The sequence below is a fragment of the Bos indicus x Bos taurus genome, chromosome 22 (assembly GCF_003369695.1).
Source record: "Bos indicus x Bos taurus breed Angus x Brahman F1 hybrid chromosome 22, Bos_hybrid_MaternalHap_v2.0, whole genome shotgun sequence".
Lineage (NCBI taxonomy): Eukaryota > Metazoa > Chordata > Mammalia > Artiodactyla > Bovidae > Bos > Bos indicus x Bos taurus.
This window is the reverse complement of record NC_040097.1, coordinates 16247419-16264918: the sequence shown is the minus strand read 5'-3', so window position 1 is coordinate 16264918 and position 17500 is coordinate 16247419. Positions and strand designations below refer to the sequence as shown.

The 17500-nt window shown below is 43.2% G+C and overlaps 1 protein-coding gene across 16 annotated transcripts in view; it reads left to right on the top strand.

The window, feature by feature from the left end:
• The first annotated feature begins 2983 nt into the window (after window positions 1–2983).
• The window catches only part of ERC2 (ELKS/RAB6-interacting/CAST family member 2), a 984881-nt gene continuing 970364 nt past the window's right edge, over window positions 2984–17500 (top strand). For 7 of the 16 annotated variants that reach the window (XM_027522882.1, XM_027522884.1, XM_027522883.1 and 4 more), the window contains exon 1: window positions 2985–3178. The gene's annotated coding sequence lies outside the window, so the exon portion shown is untranslated. Of the gene's footprint in view, window positions 3179–17500 lie in introns of all 16 variants that reach the window. The other 9 variants (XM_027522889.1, XM_027522886.1, XM_027522888.1 and 6 more) reach the window with 4 other exon arrangements.

Below are 17500 nucleotides of genomic sequence, written 5' to 3'. Positions count from 1 at the left end.
ATATTCAGGTTCGATTTCCTTTAGGATTGGCTGATTTGATCTCCATGCAATCCAAGGGACTCTCAGGAGTCTTTTTCAGCACCACAGTTTGAAAGCATCAATTCTTCAGCACTCAGCCTTTTTTATGGTCCAACTCTCACATCCATACATGACTACTGGAAAAACCATAGCTTTGACTATGCAGACCTTTGTTGGCAAAGCGATGTCTCTGCTTTTTAATATGCTGTCTCTGTTTGCTATAGCTTTTCTTCCAAGAAGGAAGTATCTTCTAATTTCATGGCTGCAGCACCATCTGCAGTGATTCTGGAGCCCAAGGAAAGAAAATCTGTCACTGCTTCTACTATCCCCCTTTCTATTTGCCATGAAGTGATGGGAACGGATGTCACGATCTTAGTTTTCTGATGTTGAGTTTTAAGCGAGCCTTTTCATTTTTCCTTCCTTTATGCTCCTACAATTCTCAGAGCTTTGTCCCTTCTAAGAGATACTGTAACGGTCTGTTTTCTTGTCTGTCTACTTAACTATACTGTACAATCCTTGAAGGCAGGGGCTCTGAACCTGCAGGAACTAGTACAGACTAGATTCTTGGTAACTATTTGTGGAGGGAATGAATGAATGAATATGTGAGAAAAAGTACCTGCACAAAGTGTGCTTCCTCTGACTTGCTGGAAGGGTTCACCATGATGGAGAAAAATGTAAAAAAACAACAAAGCAAAGCAAAACAGAAAAAAACCAACAAAGAACCTGGAGCCTATGGCACCTCAAACCTGTTATGTACAGGTTTTATAAAACATAACACGTTTTACACTTTTATGTCCTTAGCCCTCAAGGGCTACTTGTAAGCATTTTGAACACCGGATGTATTTATATACATATTTAAATATCAAGTTAGAGAATGTTGGTTCTAGAAGGGATCTTAAGATCCTTTGGTTCAGCTTTTAAAAATTTTTCAGGTAAGAAAGCTAAGTCTCAAAAGGATAAAGGTGACTTTTAAGATCCATAAAGCTTCCAGTCCTTGTTCTATATGAAGTTGCTTTCTCCTTAGAGCAATTATTCATTACTTTTTCAAGGACCCAATGTGAAAGAAATCTGCTGAGAACCATAGATCTCTCTGGGAAACAAACTCTCCTCATGAAGTCCAAGCATTCCTGTTTAGAATCCAAGGATCGAAGGAAAAGAGATAGGGTGCCCAAGAGTAGTGAACCTTAGGCATAAAGTTAAATACACTCTTAGCTGGACATGTTATCCAATTTTTCTAAAAGAGAGCAACATTTTACAGAGTTTTTGTGAGAGTAGTTGAGAAGACGTAAGTGCTGCATATAAAAGGTACTCTATAAAATGTTGGTCACATTTTGAAAGACATGGGATTATAAGACTACTCAAAGGACTCCTGAAAAGGCTTTATATAGTCATCTATACAGCAAACCTTTCACTTGAGGGTATCATGAATGTACGTGGCAAACTAAACACAATAGGTGTAACTTGCTTTTGTCCACAGAGCACGCAGGTCAATAGAATGAGTGCTGATTTTTTTGGTGACTGACGGAAGAGAATGTGGGCAAAGAGACCTCAGGGGCCATGAGTCTGTGAAAAATCTTAAATACCAGTTGTAAAAGGAAAGTTTGGGCTTTCCAGATGGCACAGTGATTAAAAAAAAATCTACCTGTTAATGCAGGAGACGAAAGGTGGGTTTGATTTTGGGGGTGGGAAGATCCCCTGCAGAAGGAAATAGCAACCCACTCCAGTATGCTTGCCTGGGAAATCCCATGGAGGGAGGAGCCTGAGGGCTATAGTCCCTGGGGTCGCAAAGAGTTAAGACTGAAGGGCATGCACCTACACACACAAAGAAAGGCTTAAGGACTAGGGCACTTGGACTGAGACAGGAAGGCATGCTCCTGTTTCACAGGCAAAGTCCTTCATTTAACATTTGAATTCTGAGAGAAAGAAAAAAGAAGCCATTCCTGGTCTTGGATGATTCCATACCTCTGCTCACCCAGACATCCCATGTCTGGATTTGCTTCATTTGAACGTCCAGAAGACTCACTGAAATAGGAAGGAAATCACTGCTTTAGTCCTGCAAATTGACTATTCAGTGAAAGAGCCCAAATCTGGAGATTTCCATGACCTTTGGACTCCCTGAATAGACAATGGTAGCAGTTGAGGCTCCAGACTTGTTGGGTGGGAGCTTTTTCCAATGCAAACCCTGTCCAACTCCTCATGCACATTATACTGAGGTGTATTTACAAGTGTTTATGAATGTGAATGAACTGACACCATCGTCCTACCTTAAATAGGATAATGCACACACTTTGCTGGGTGCAGACGAGGCACTCAGTGAATGATGGCAGCTATGATGATGATGATGATGTTGGTATTTTTTCCTTGCTCCATTCATCTTCCATTCTCTTCTTTCCTTGAAGGAACAAGTATATGCTTTGTGAAATCCCTTCAGCCTCCCAAAGAAAATTAAACTAATGGGAGGGTGCCAGGGTAAGGAAACCTCGATTCCCACTCTACAGCTTAACTTGAAAGATAGTTGCATCCCCTCCACCAAGTGTCATCCCTGTCCGTGTCGCTGGAGCCACCTATTTCCCCGGAGTACCTGGCAGCTTTTGGAGGTGGGTACCCGGCAAGGAGCATCGGGAACATGAGATGGAGATAGAAGCTCAGAGACTGTGGCCTCCCGGGAAGAGGCGCTTGAAAACCCCCAGCGCCCGCACCCCGCCCGGGCCGGGCGCTCTCTGCTGCCCCCCGCGGAGGTGCCCGCGTCCCTGCCCCGGCCCCCCTAGCGGCTCCTCGGGAATGCTGGGAATGTGAGTCAGGGCCGCGGAGAGCGAGCGAGCGAGCGAGAGAGCGCGCGGAGCGGCGGGGCTGGGGGCGCGGCGGAGCGCAGGTCTGGCTGCGCCCGCGCGAGCGCGCGTCTCGGGACTGCGGCGGGTGCCGCCCCCTCGGCCGTCGGCCCCGCCCGGCCCGGCGCCCGGCCTCGGCCCTGCGAGCGGCGCCCTTCCTCCTTCGCTGGCTCCCTCCCTCCCCGCCCCGCTCCTCCTTCTCCTCCTCCCGCTCCTGCACGCTCGGGCTCCGGCTCTGGCGCCGGCTCCGGCTCCTCCCGGCCGCCCGGGGCCAAGGAGACGTGAGGTTGTAAAAATCCATGTGGGACGGCCCCGGGGCGAGCATCAGAAAGGTGAGACGTCGGGGCCGGGGCCGCTGGGCGCCCGGCTCCCTCGGGGCGGCCGTTCCGGGGCATCCCTCGTGCCGGGTCCCCCTCACTCGTGGGGAGCTGCAATGCGTTATCGGGGGTAGCCGAGGGGTGAACCACCCGCCTCTACTTGGGCTTGCTGGGGCGGGGGGAAGGATGGGGCGGCCTAAGGGCGGATTTGTCTTGATGTAGAAACCCCCGGATTGGAACAAGTGCACGGCTTCCTCCGGCGCGCGGGCGCTGCTCGCTCGACCCGGCGGCCCGGGCTACCTCCCGCAGTCCCTCCCCGGCAGCCACCCAGACTGCTCTCGCCTTTCTTCTTTTCTGCTCCCCCTCTTTCGCCTGGCTTTCCCCCCTTTTGCCTTGAAGGGTGGGGGTGTTCGCAGGGGCAAGGGTCTCGGGAAATCCCCAGGCAGAACAAAGTAGAGGAAGGTGGAGCCCCAGCCCAGGGGGTGGGGTACCTGGCTGCTTCGGTGGGGTCCGAGGGGAGCGTGTTTAAAAAAAAAAAAAATCTGTGTCAGGGAAAATGAAGCCGGATTTATTGGCGAGGAGTAGGAGGTGGTGTGGTGGTCCATGAAGACGAATACGATGTGAAATTAAACTGAACGACCTGCTTTCTCTCCCCTTTCCCATCTCCGAATTATACAAGAGAAGGGATACTTAGAGGGTTGTACCTATTCATTTTATTTTTAAATTATTGTCCGAGCCTTTGAAAGATCATCTTAGGACAGTGAAGATTAGGGCTGCTTTGGTGCGGGATAATAAAACAGCTCTCGTAAACTCGGATCGGCCCTGCCTTTTTAATTTTGTACTTAAGGGTCTCTTTTCTCCTTGCCTCAGAGGGAGGGTCCCCTCTGTTACGAGCAGATCGATTTTAGGCGGCTACCTGCCTTTGCTGGATGAAAGGCAATTTACTCCCGGAGCGGTGAATTGTCAGCTCCCTCCGTGATTGACAGCCACACCTGCCACTTATGTGGGCAGAACGGGGACCGCTGGAACCTCAAGAGCCAATCAATGCTTGAGAGAGGAGGGCAGTTCCCACTTGTCATGGTTAGTTTCCTGGTTGGCTTTTTAAATCAGTGGTTTTCCTTAACTATTGGTTTACACCAGGTATGAGGTTCCAGCTGTGAGAGGCAGACAAGCGGGAAGAAAACTCTTCAAAAATGGGCTCAGAAGCAAGAATGCTTCACTTGTATTTGTCACCCCCGTTTTAGTTGTAGTAGTTGGGGATGCTCAGGCCATTGGCTTAGAAATGAAAATGAACTGAATCTGTATAAAGGATGAAATGGGAGAGTGTGTTGGGGATTAGAATTGTCAACCGATTTCTCTAGAATTGCAGCTGCTTTAGAAGAGATAGCATTTACTCTTGAGCTTTCTGGAAAAGGGTGTGGCACTTTGTCTCCTATGGTCAATCTTGCCCTTGTAAAGTCACATTGTTTCTCAGTATACAGTACTTAGCTCTTTGCTCTATGGGGGGGGGGGGGGGGGAGATTTATAAAGATATTTTCAAAGCAGGCAAACATGCTTTATTTGAACTACCATGAATAGAAGGGATTCTTTTAGTTTTTGATGGTGTAACTCAACTTCTGGAAGTGAAACCTGCCTTCTTCACTTCCAGTTTGGATGTCAGTTTGGAGGTGGCAGTGGGGTCAAGCCAGATGCTTTCTGGAGGGTAGATGAGTTTGCCTTTAAGGTGAATTTGCTTCTAAGATGAGCCATCTTGTTGGTTTGCATCTCTGCTTTAATTAAAGCCTTCACAGTTTGGGAGGGTGGTGTGTGAATCGTGATGAAAGCGTGGCTTTCACCAGCAAGATTTTCAAGGGTGGATGGATTGTGGGTAGAAGACCAGATCTTCTCAACTCTCTATTAGTGAATGGCTAATTTTTCAATACTCTTCTCCCTTAATTCAGTGGAAAAATTACTGATTGATCCAGAGAGCTGTCGCCTTACAGAAGACGTACCTGAATGTGAATATAAAGCTCTGCATTGAACATATCATGAACAGATTGTGGGCTAGAGTACACTGATTAGAATAGTCCTCATGTAGGAGCCAGGTTTGTTAATTATCGTCATCATTATTATTGCATATGCAAGCACTTTAGGGGTACTTTACATGTATTTCCTTTGTTAAATCCTGCAGAGCCCCTATGAGGTGTGTGTGTGTGTGTGTGTTAGTCACTCAACTGTGTCTGACTCTTTGTGACCCCATGTACTGTAGTCTGCCAGGATTCTCTGTCCATGGGATTCTCCAGGTGAGAATACTGGAGTGGGTTGCCATTTCCTCCTGCAGGGGATCTTCCTGCATTGTGGGCAGATTCTTTACCATCTGAGGAGCCCTTATGAGGTAGGTAGGACTATTATTATCCCCAAATTATAGATAAGGAAACAAAAATAAATTAGGTATATTGCTACAGTTTAGTGTGAGAGTGAGAACTTGAGCCCATGTTTCTCTGATCCAGACCCCGTGACGTTGGGCATGGCTTTGAATTCAAATTCTGGTTCTGCAGTCTGCATGGGTTCAGTCTGGAGTGTGTACTCTTCCAGCTTACATAGGGCTTATTCTGTTAAGAGTCCACTGTGATATTAATGGTCTTTTCACTGTGCTGTTTGCCTTGCCACTTTGAAGGCTCTTTCTTCTACCATCAAGCAAATGAGATAACTTTGTGTGTTGTACATTTCCAGTATGTCAACTCTAGCCCAAAGGAAATTTGGTTCCAGACTTAATGATGACTTCAAAGAAAGTAAAACAAAATAACATGCACACTCTTCCATCTTCCTTGATACCTTAAGGTTCCACCTGGAGTTGTGAATAAGTCTTAGTTGAATACATACTCTTTTCATTTAACTGGCTTTATTTTTTCTTTTCTAAAGGATAGGAATTTTATTTTCTTTTCCACTTACAAAGGGATTCTTTTTAATTAGTGATTAAATATAGTTATGTTTAAAATTATCCTATTAAAACAATATGGCTCTCTTGCTTTTTTATGTAACAAAAGCCACAGACTTTAGCCTTTCAGTGTCTTCTTCCCATTGATGAAACTCAATGGTCATGGCTTGCCAAAATAGGTATCCTGAAAAGTGAGTTTAGATGAATGGTATTGGAGTCTACAAATTCACCTCAATAGATAGTCTTTGATTTTGGTAGCGTTGACTTTGTACAATTAACATTTTTATTTGTTTTACTAGGACTTCCTTTCTGGAGCAGGAAATGGCAACCCACTCCAGTGGTCTTGCCTGGAGAATCCCAGGGATGGGAGAGCCTGGTGGGCTACCGTCTATGGGGTTGCACAGAGTTGGACACAACTGAAGTGACTTAGCAGCAGCAGCAGGACTTCCTTTAATAACCCCTTTTTATCAGCTAATAGCTTAACACATTGGCTGTCATATGGGAGATCTATCTGCCAGCCAACAGTTGAGTTTTAGCAATGTTTATATTATTCCTTGATACTTTATTGTGATTTTCCTTGTTTTAGAAAGATAGTAGAACAAAAGGAAAACAGAAGCATTGCTATTAATGATAATGTAGGTCTCATAAATTTAAAATAGTTGATCCAAAGATAAAAATCATTAGGTGTACCAAAGACAGAGATGCTTCAATCACTGCTTTTTTATGAAAAAAAAAGGAGCAAAATGAATGATTATGTAAGAAACGTGAAATTATATCAAATGGTAAAAGAAAAATTAATCACCTTTTGCTGTGTAACAAAACTCCTGGACTTACAGCAACAGGTATTTATTCTCACCCTCATGAGTCTGTCTGTTGACTCTTATTTTTGGCTGATTGGGGTTGGGCTCCTGTGATGGCTCTGCTGTAGGTTGTAGCTTGGATCCTGGGCTGTTCCACCTGTGTTCTGGGGCCCAGGCTGAAAGCTACGTGGGGCATACTCTTCTCATGGCAAATCAGTGTATTTAAGAGCCAAGTCAAACTGTACAAGCTAATGTCATTTCCATTAATGATATTTTTGGATATACCAAGTTAGATGGTGAAGCCCAACATCCATGGTTAAAAGTAGACTGCCCGTAGTTGGGGAGAGAATATTTAATGAACTATAATCTGAACTCCTACAATGTGTAAAAAGAATAATTTTTTTTTTTTTAGAATTTTTAAATTTTTTCTTCTCATTCTTGGAGAATGCAGTCTTCCTGTCACTCCTACCCCTATTTTTATGACATATAAACATAGTATTTTGCATTTCAGGAATATACCGTGTTTGATTCCAGAGGATTGACTGTAAAAGCAGGTATGAATATATACATGAGTATATACATGAATTACTTAAATGATCCAGGCACCTACTGTGTTTGAGGGACTGTGCTCAATGGAGTGATGAGCTCAGGAGTTATCGTCTGATATGAATCCTGTTACCATAGAACTTATAAGGAATAGGTGTCAGGAAACACTTTGTAGATGAAATGGCATTTTCCTGCTTCCTTGAAGCAGTGGTAGTGTTAGAGATAGAACAGGGGATATAGTGCAAGTGTAAGGTGCACATCTGGATATAATGAGTTATTCCCTTTGGCTAGAGGGGTGAATAATAAGGTGATAATAACTATAATAATTATAATAATAGTAATTATAGCCTAGCTTTTATTAAGCAGTTAATTATGTGCTAGGTACTCTCCACTCTGTTTAGCACTTTATGTGAAATATATCATTTAATATTTGGATATATTGGTAAATATATCATTTAATATTGGGGTAGGCCTACTTTCTGATTGCCTATCTAGTATTCATTCTCTCCTTTCTCACTAAAGGAACTCCAATTTTGTTTGAGATGGGAATATGCCTGTCTTACACTCCCAAACTCTCTTATGTGAATGGCCACGAAACTCAGGTCTTAATAATGATACTTTGACCCCTTTTTGCTTCTTGCTGTGGGGAATATGGGTGCAGTGCCTTGAGGAGCAGCAGCCAACTTCATTAACAAAGATAAGTTGTTGTTGTTGTTCACTCATGTCTGACTATTTGCAATCCCATGGACTACAGCACACCCGGCTCCTCTTTGCTCCATTATCTCCTGTACTTTGTTCAAATTCATATCCATTGAATCAGTGATGCTGTCTAATCATCTCATCCTCTGCCACCCCCTTCTCCTTTAACTTTCAGCCTTTCCCAGCATCAGGGTCTTTTCCAATGAGTCATCTCTTCACATCAAGTGACCAAAGTATTGCAGCTTTAGCTTCAGCATCAGTCCTTCCAATAAACATTCAGGATTTATTTCCTTGAGGATTGACTGGTTTGATCTCCTTGCCGTCCAAGGGACTCTCAAGTGTCTTTTTTTTTTAAATTTTATTTTATTTTTAAACTTTACATAATTGTATTAGTTTTGCCAAATATCAAAATGAATCCGCCACAGGTATACATGTGTTCCCCATCCTGAACCCTCCTCCCTCCTCCCTCCCCATACCATCCCTCTGGGTTGTCCCAGTGCACCAGCCCCAAGCATCCAGTATCGTGCATCGAACCCAGACTGGCATCTTGTTTCATACATGATATTTTACATGTTTCAATGCCATTCTCCCAAATCTTCCCACCCTCTCCCTCTCTCATAGAGTCCATAAGACTGTTCTATACATCAGTGTCTCTTTTGCTGTCTTGTACACAGGGTTATTGTTACCATCTTTCTAAATTCCATATGTATGCGTTATTATACTGTATTGGTGTTTTTCCTTCTGGCTTACTTCACTCTGTATAATAGGCTCCAGTTTCATCCACCTCATTAGAACTGATTCAAATGTCTTCTTTTGCACCACAATTTGAAAGCATCAGTTCTTCGGTGCTCAGCCTTCTTTATGGTCCAACTCTCACATTTATACATGACTACTGAAAAAACCATAGGTTTGCCTGTACAGACCTTTGTCAGCAAAGTGATATCTCTGCTTTTTAATATGCTGTCTAGGTTTGTCATAGCTTTCTTTCCATGGAGCAAGCATCTTTTAATTTCATGGGTCCAGCCACTGCTCACAGTGATTTTGGAGCCCGGGAAAATAAAATCTGTCATTGCTTCCACTTTTTCCCCTTCTACTTGCCATGAAGTGATGGGACCAGATGCCATGATCTTAGTTTTTTGAATGTTGGGTGTTAAACCAGCTTTTTCACTCTCTTTTTGCACCCTCATCAAGAGACTCTTAGTTCCTCTTCACTTTCTGCCATTGGAGTGGTATCATCTGCAGAGCTGAGATTGTTGATATTTCTCCCAGCAATCTTGATTCCTGCTCGTGATTCATCCAGCCTGGTGTTTCGAGTGATGTACTCTGTGTAGAAGTTAAATAAGCAGGTGACAGTATACAACCATGTCATACTCTTTTCCTGATTTTGAACCAGTCAGTTTTTTTCATATTTGGTTCTAACTTCTGCTTCTTGACTTGTGTACAGGTACCTCAGGAGATGGGTAGCATATATGAAACATGACAAAGCTGGAACCTGGAAGGCTGTTGGTTTTGATGACATTGTTGAGCCATAGTACAAGCCTAGACTGCCTTTCCCTGTTAAATCAATACTTCTTATTACTTAAAACAAATAACCTCCTTAGTTGTAAGCTACTATTTGTTACTTGTAGTCAAACATAATCTTCACTGATACATATAACTTCTCAAGAGCCTCTGCAAATAGATGCTATCATACCTATTTCAAGGGTGAGAATATGAAAATCAGATTAAGGCATTTGCACAAGATCTAGGATTCATTACTGAGTCATTTTGACTTTTAGGGTCATCATACTGCCTTTGGCTGGGCAGATAAGTACCACAATAGAGACTCTGTTGGAGAAGTAGTTTGGAGTAAAATTGAGGGAGGAAACTGGATTCCAGGCTGAAAAGTTTGAGTTTTATTACTGGGAGAAAGAATACAGCTGGCCCTCAATATATGGAGATTCTGAGTCTGGAGGGTTGACTGTAAGGGACTTGAACATCCTTGGATTTTGGTATCCATGGGCATTCTAGGAGCCAATCTTCTGCAGATACTGAGGGGCCACTGTATAACATGACTTGACAAAGACAGAGACTGGAGTTTGGAGGACCACTGAGACTTAAGTGATGTCACCCAGTGCTTTAGTGTGAATGAAACTGGAGGAAAAGCTCAACACAAAGGTGAGTTGGCAATGTGAGAAGAAACTGGAACTAACTGAACGCAAATCATAGTCAGCTATTAACATGTTATCTTCTGAGAACAAAACTAAAGTCTTCTGAAGGTTAGTATTAACTTCTACTAATGGTTTCACATTTGCCAGGAAGTAGGGAATGAGTAACATAGAGAACTGTTAATGGGATGTGAATCATTATTTAGTGCAATAGATGGGGACTTCTACTTGTCTGTATCATTTATTGAACCCTTGATGACCTTGTATGACATGATTTTGATCTGGGTCTGGCTCTACTGCACCAGTTAAAGGTAGCAGAGATGAAGGGTAAGGCCAGAGAGTGGTGCAATAGCACAATGAATTCTGTCCGTGGACTTTTTTCCGCATCTGCTAAACATTTTGGTGCTTTCTTAGAGGTGGGGTAGGGTCAATTTAACTTCCTGGGCCTCCTTTCCCCCTGTTTCTCTACTTTATTTAATCTATAAAATAAAGGATTCGGTTTACATTAGTGGTTTTCAAATGTTTTTCAGCTGTAGGAACTTTTGTTTCCTGAATAAAAAGTTGTCTGGACCTTCAGTTTAATATAGAAAAAAGTAGAGTTGCTCTGAAAATTCAAGGCCCGGGTTTATGTAGTCTGGGATGTCTTTATATTGAGGCTACTTCTCTGAAATGCTCCCTACATGTTCTCCCAGGTCCAGGATTATGTGAATCTTAGAGTTGTCCAGATGTTTTATTGGAGCATCCTCTTTAACAAATCACTTTGTTATTCCACAGCTTGCTGATTTTAGTATCATCCTGGGTAGAGATTGGTGGTGGACAAGGAGGCCTGGCTTGCTATGGTTCATGGGATGGCAAAGAGTCAGACACGACTGAGCTACTGAACTGAACTGAACTGAGGGTAGAGATTGTTAGTGTTTACCATGGCTACTTTTTCTCTAGGTATATGTTGAAAGTGACTTGTGTCACCTCTATTTCTAGAACACTTAATTTCCAGTGTGAGACCGTCCAATACTGTCTTCTGCTGTGATGACCATGGCAACGCCTGTTGAGATGGAGCCTCCGTGTGCCATAGTCCCTAAGTTACTAAATGAACAAATCTTCCAGTCAGTTGGCATTGGACATATAATGTGACTATATGTTATAGTGAAATAAACCTTTGTTGTTTTAAGCTATTGAGATTTTGTGATTGTTTATGCAGCATTTTAAGGAACTTCTCTTTACTAATAGATCATCTTTTAGCAATCTTTAGCATCTTTAGTTTATCTGCCAAACTTTATTTAACTTGCTTTTGAAGTGTCTTCTAGATCAACCTGAGGCCTGGCCAGCTTGTCCTTACTTTGTTCTTAGAAAAATAGAAGGCAGCATGTATATTTACTGTCTGTGTAGGTCTCTGTACTCATAGGTTTTACGATTTGGAATGTTGTTGTTTAGTCGATAAGTTGTGTCTGACTCTTTTGCGACCCCATGGACTGTAGCCCGCCAGGCTTTTCTGTCCATGGAATTTCCCAGGCAAGAATACTGCAGTGGGTTGCCATTTCCTTCTCCAGGGGATGTTCCAACCTAGGTATCGAACCTGTGTCTCCTGCATTGTAGGTAAATTCTTTACCCCTGAGCCACTGGGGGAACCCCGTGAATTGGAATACTTAACTATGTTTGCTGCTACTGCTAAGTCGCTTCAGTCGTGTCCGACTCTATGCGGCCCCATAGACGGCAGCCCACCAGGCTCTGCCATCCCTGGGAGTCTCCAGGCAAGAACACTGGAGTGGGTTGCCATTTCCTTCTCCAATCCATGAAAGTGAAAAGTGAAAGTGAAGTCGCTCAGTCGTGTCTGACTCTTCGCGACCCCATGGACTGCAGCCTATCAGGCTCCTCCATCCATGGGATTTTCCAGGCAAGAGTACAGGAGTGGGTTGCCATTGCTCTCATGTTAAAAAAAAAGTCCAAATAAATATTGTGTAGCACACCTTACTTTTTTTAAAAAAAAGTGTTTAATTTAATGCCCTATTGCTTTTTAAGATAATAGAACCTCAGTGGCTCAGGAAAGAATGATTGTTTTCAGTTACCATAATAATGGCTACTGTGGATTGAGGGCTCATTCATTGATTTGTGAAATATTTATTGAGCATCTACTATGTGATAGGTACGGAAGCTATATGGATGAACCATAGATAGTTCCTCACTTGGAGCTTACACTGTAGTTGGGGTTTGTGAATAAGTTTTCTCTGTTCTATGAAGGATACCAGTTATGAGCATTTACTGTGTGGTAGGTGTTTTATATTCCTCATCTCATAGTGCCTATAATGGTAGGTATATAATCACCATTTTATAGGTGAGGAAACTGAGACTCAAAGAATTTGATAACCTATGAAGGCAAGAATTTTTGCCTTTTACTTAGAAGGCAAAGTGCTTATTTGCACTTTAACCCCCAGTGCTTAGTAGAATCTTTGATACATTGTGGTTGCTAAATAAGTATTTGTTGATTAAATAAATGAGCAGAGGAACTTGCTTAAAGTTCATGCCGTGGGAAAGCGAGAACTTGAACCCACATCTGCCTGACTCTCAGGCTGTTGAATTATCACTGGGTGTAGTAGGAGAGTGTTTTCACATGGTAACAACAGAAGCAACCACTGAGCCCCACCAATGTCAAGGAAAAGGCACCAGCAAGAGCCAGATTGTCTCTTTTTTATGGGTAGGGCCAAATTCTCTGCATGAATCGCTACTCACTGTGTCTCAGCTGGGGAAATTCGAGGCTACTCTCTCACTGACTTAATTGCTGATGTAATTGGTTACCCCTGTGTTGGGCCAGTTCAACTTCTGCTCTAGCTGGATTTCCTTAGCACTTGACTGGCCTTGTTTCCCAGGACTGTGCCTCAAGTTCTGCTTTTAACATCTTGCACATCCCTTCTCCACTTTCATTTTTCAGATGTGTTTCTTTGAAGTTCCAGGAAATCTCTAGTTGCTGGCACCTAGTGGGCACTCAACGAAATTAAAAGGGAGAGCGAGAGAAGAAAATAAAGGCAGCCAGCACTTTTAGGAAGGAACTAAGTGATGACTTTTTCCTGGAAGTTAATGGTGAGATTGCAGCTCCAGCAGATGGGGAGGATGGGTTGGGTTGCTGGGTATATCTGGGGTAGGTACACCTGTCGGTGGAAGTCCAGTGGCAACATTCATAGATGCCTTATACCAGTAGCTCTCTCTGGGGTAGGTACACCTGTAGATGGGAGGCCAGTGGCAACGTTGATAGACACCTTATACCAGAAGCTCTCTCTGGGGTAGGTACACCTATAGATGGAAGGTGGGTGACAATGTTCATTGCTGCCTTATACCAGCTCTCTCTGGGCTAAGTATACCTATAGATGAAAGGCCAGTGGCAATATTTATAGATACCTTATACCAGAAGTTTTACTTTGCTGTGTTTTCTTCAAAGTCTATATTTTGCTCTCTTACTTCTCCTGTGTATGTGCAGTGTGTGCACACACATCTATGTGTATGCATGGGAGTCTAATAACATTCCATCTTTCTTCCTGCCTTACAGCTTTCCACCCCTAAAGGTAGTTGTCATTCTGTGATTTCAGAATATGAATGAATCACAGGCAGCAAAGTGCCTTCCCCTGTAAGTGTATTAAGAGCACACTATTAATTCAAGGCAACTTCTTAGTGGTTCAGAAGACAAGAGCTTGAATGGGAATTGAGCAGTGTGTTCTTTAAGAATACACTCAGATCCTTCTGCGAACTGTGAGAGGCTTTCCCTTAAAACAGTATGGCTAATTATAGCAAGAAAGGGCAGGGTTTTATGTAAGGAATTATACCAACTTGTGCTCAGTAGTTACTGTTCTATGTAGCAGGTTTCTCTAAAACAAGGTGAGAGTGAAGGATGGCAGTACATCCTCTGTGGGCCCAGAGTGATTGAAAGTAGGGCCCCAAGGTGATTTGGAGTCTGGGGGCTGCTTTGAGGGTGGAGAATAACACTCTGAAGGTGGAAGGCTGAGTGGTTCCGTAAGATGTGAGATTGGTCTGATCTCTAGTTATATTCTTGGTCAACCTGGTGTAGATGCCAGACTCCTACCATGATGGCTTTCTTGTTCCTGTTTTAAGTCATGTTAGCCATTCTGCCTTCCTGCTGGCTGGCTCCAAGCTAACTGCCATCCCTGGAGAAGCAAGGCTCTGGTTCAAAGGGCAGGATCCTACTGGAGCAGTGTTGTTGATCCTTTTCCATGTTTAGCTCTCAGGAGAGGGCTTTAGATGTGTTTTCTTTCCTCCTGGTGATTGTTTTTTGTTCATTTTGGGTAAAATTCCCAAATTCCCTCTACACTCTCCCCCACCCCATTTTGGTTCTCTAGCCATCTTGTGGGGAGAAGGCAATGGCACCCCACTCCAGTACTCTTGCCTGGAAAATCTCATGGATGGAGGAGCCTGATAGGCTGCAGTCCACTGGGTCGCTAGGAGTCAGACACGACTGAGCGACTTCACTTTCACTTTTCACTTTCATGCATTGGAGAAGGAAACGGCAACCCACTCCAGTGTTCTTGCCTGGAGAATCCCAGGGATGGGGGAGCCTGGTGGGCTGCCGTCTATGGGGTCGCACAGAGTCGGACACGACTGAAGCAACTTAGCAGCAGCAGAAGCAGCAGTCATCTTGTGTCTGAAACTTCTCCATGGGGGGATGCAGGAGGTTGGGTAGCAAATGGGGTGAAAGCTTGGCCTTCTTAGAAGCTCATTGAAATAGACCCCGTTAGATGCTGGGTGAATACAAAAGCCCCTGAGTGTCAGTAACTGATGTTCATCAGGCTCGCAAGCATGGAGCAGTTAGTAGGGGTGTGTAAGGAAAATTCTTTCCATTCTTGTTAAGCCTGAGAAAGAACTATCTTCATACACAGACTTTGAATACGTTGACAGGACATCCTTAAAATCAGCAATGTGAATAGTTACTTAGAATAACTTCAGAGCAGATTCTTTTGGATATAGAGATGTGAGCCCTGACCTGTGAGTCAAGAGACCTAAATTCTATTCCTGGCTTTACCACTAGCTTTCTGCTTATTTTTCTCTTTCTTGATATATATCAAAATCATCTGGCCCTTCTCCAGGTCTAAACTAATTTTTTTACAGCATATTTTTTGGCAAAGGATCAACTAAGTAACTGCGATTTTATTAATGACTTTGTCCTGGAAAACAAAACTGGCCAGTATGCTTTCATGATGGACTTTATTAACAAAGAGTTAAGCCATTATATTATGTATTCACTCTATATGTGTGTGCTTGCTTCATGCCAGCTCTCTGCTGGCACAGGGGATGCAGCTATACAGAGCAGGTGATTTTGAGGGGCTCAGGGGGGTGGGCCTGAGCCTTTAGTGGGGGACTAAGCAAGTAAGCAGGCTACTGGAGTGGGAGCTCTTATGGGGGAATACCCAGGCTGTCTTCCTCCAGGAGAACTGAGGAGATTCATGGATGAATGATGGAGGGAGATGTCTAGAAGAAGGTTAACACCTAAGGTGAGGTAGAACAGGAAGTGGAGTTAGCTAGTGTGGACTTGGGTTTTGATGGTACAGTAACAGAGGGAAGAGTCCAGATCCAAAGATGAACAAGAGATTGGAAGTTTGGGGGCTTGGGGATATTAAAGTAGACCTGTGGAGCTGGAAATTAGCTTGGCTTGGGGTGGCGGCTGGTGAGAGAGGCCAGGAAGAGTAACAGCCATTAAGACTGTAGCTTAACCATCAAAGGGTTTCAGTAGGGGAATGACACAGTCAGAGATGCTGAATTCTCTTTATTCTTCCTTCATTCCACTTTCGTGGCAATAACTACCTGCTTCTGGTATTGGTGGGAGTATGGAATTTGACACTGGGTATTAGCAGGATGACCTGGAAAACAATGGAAAGATTATGAATATGGTCTTGGGAATCCTAGCAGTGTCCACCCTGATTTCATTGACCAAACACACTTTCTGCAGGTGAAGATGCTCCTGATAAAAGATCCAGAGTGGGATGTTGTTTTTTGAGCATCTCTGTGGATGTTGTGGGAGAAGGCAATGGCACCCCACTCCAGTACTCTTGCCTGGAAAATCCCATGGACAGAGGAGCCTGGTAGGCTGCAGTCCATGGGGTTGAGAAGAGTCGGACACGACTGAGCGACTTCACTTTCACTTTTCACTTTCATGCATTGGAGAAGGAAATGGCAACCCACTCCAGTGTTCTTGCCTGGAGAATCCCAGGGACGGGGGAGCCTGGTGGGCCTGCTGTCTGTGGGGTCGCACAGAGTCGGACACGACTGAAGCAACTTAGTAGTAGTAGTAGTAGTGGATGTTGTGTGGGATCAGGTTCTTTTCAGTGAGTTTTGAGCAGAGCACAGAGTATAGATCTTGTTTTAAAATGTTTGCAGTTAATGGGTGCAATTAAACAGACTTTGTTAGACCAATCGAAGGAAATAGTTGAAGTAATTCATAGTGTACGGCTTCTGAAAGTGGTGTAAGAAAGTTCATGAGTGAAAATGTTCTAATTATTCTGTGAGATGTACAAGACTGAGAGTTATGTGCTGAAATTGTTTTCAGTGTGCCATATATCTCAGCAGCCTATGACTTTACTTCTGTATGATTTTTGTAGTCTAGATGGTAGCATGATAAACTGTCTTTCATATATTAATCTTGACTTCTGTGCTTCAGCTTGTAAATCAACATTTGAGCTGCTATATCATGGCCTTACCTGCTAAAAAATAGTTTTATAGAGTTGACCAAAAAGTTTGTTCAGGTAAAAACCCTTGGTCAACCCAACAGTTCAACAACATCACCATGTTTGTATAGCAGAGTTTTTGTAATCATTTGAGTGTTTCTTTAATCTTCTCATTATTTTATAAAAGTAAGTGGAAATGGAAAAACAGACAGTAATAAGGTGAGAAATATGAGCCTCATAAACATAATGTAATTGAGGCAAAGATGACACTATTAAAAATGCCCAGTGTAGATGGTGTGTACTCAGTCAGAGGCTGTGGACTTAAGGTGACCAACTCTATTTAGTTGTGAGGGATAAGAAAGAAGATACGGGCTATGGACATAGGGAATTTTGGAAAAAAGCTTTGTGGGTAATGATAAAAATCAACATGTAACTTGGGATTTTGTCACTTATTGGTTTTGGAGAACAGAGCTTCCCTTTTTAACATAACTGTTGTCAACTTTTTGTTCAGCTTTAAATAACTGTTTGTTCAGCTTTAAAAATATACATGTATATTGAGAAAGGTATTT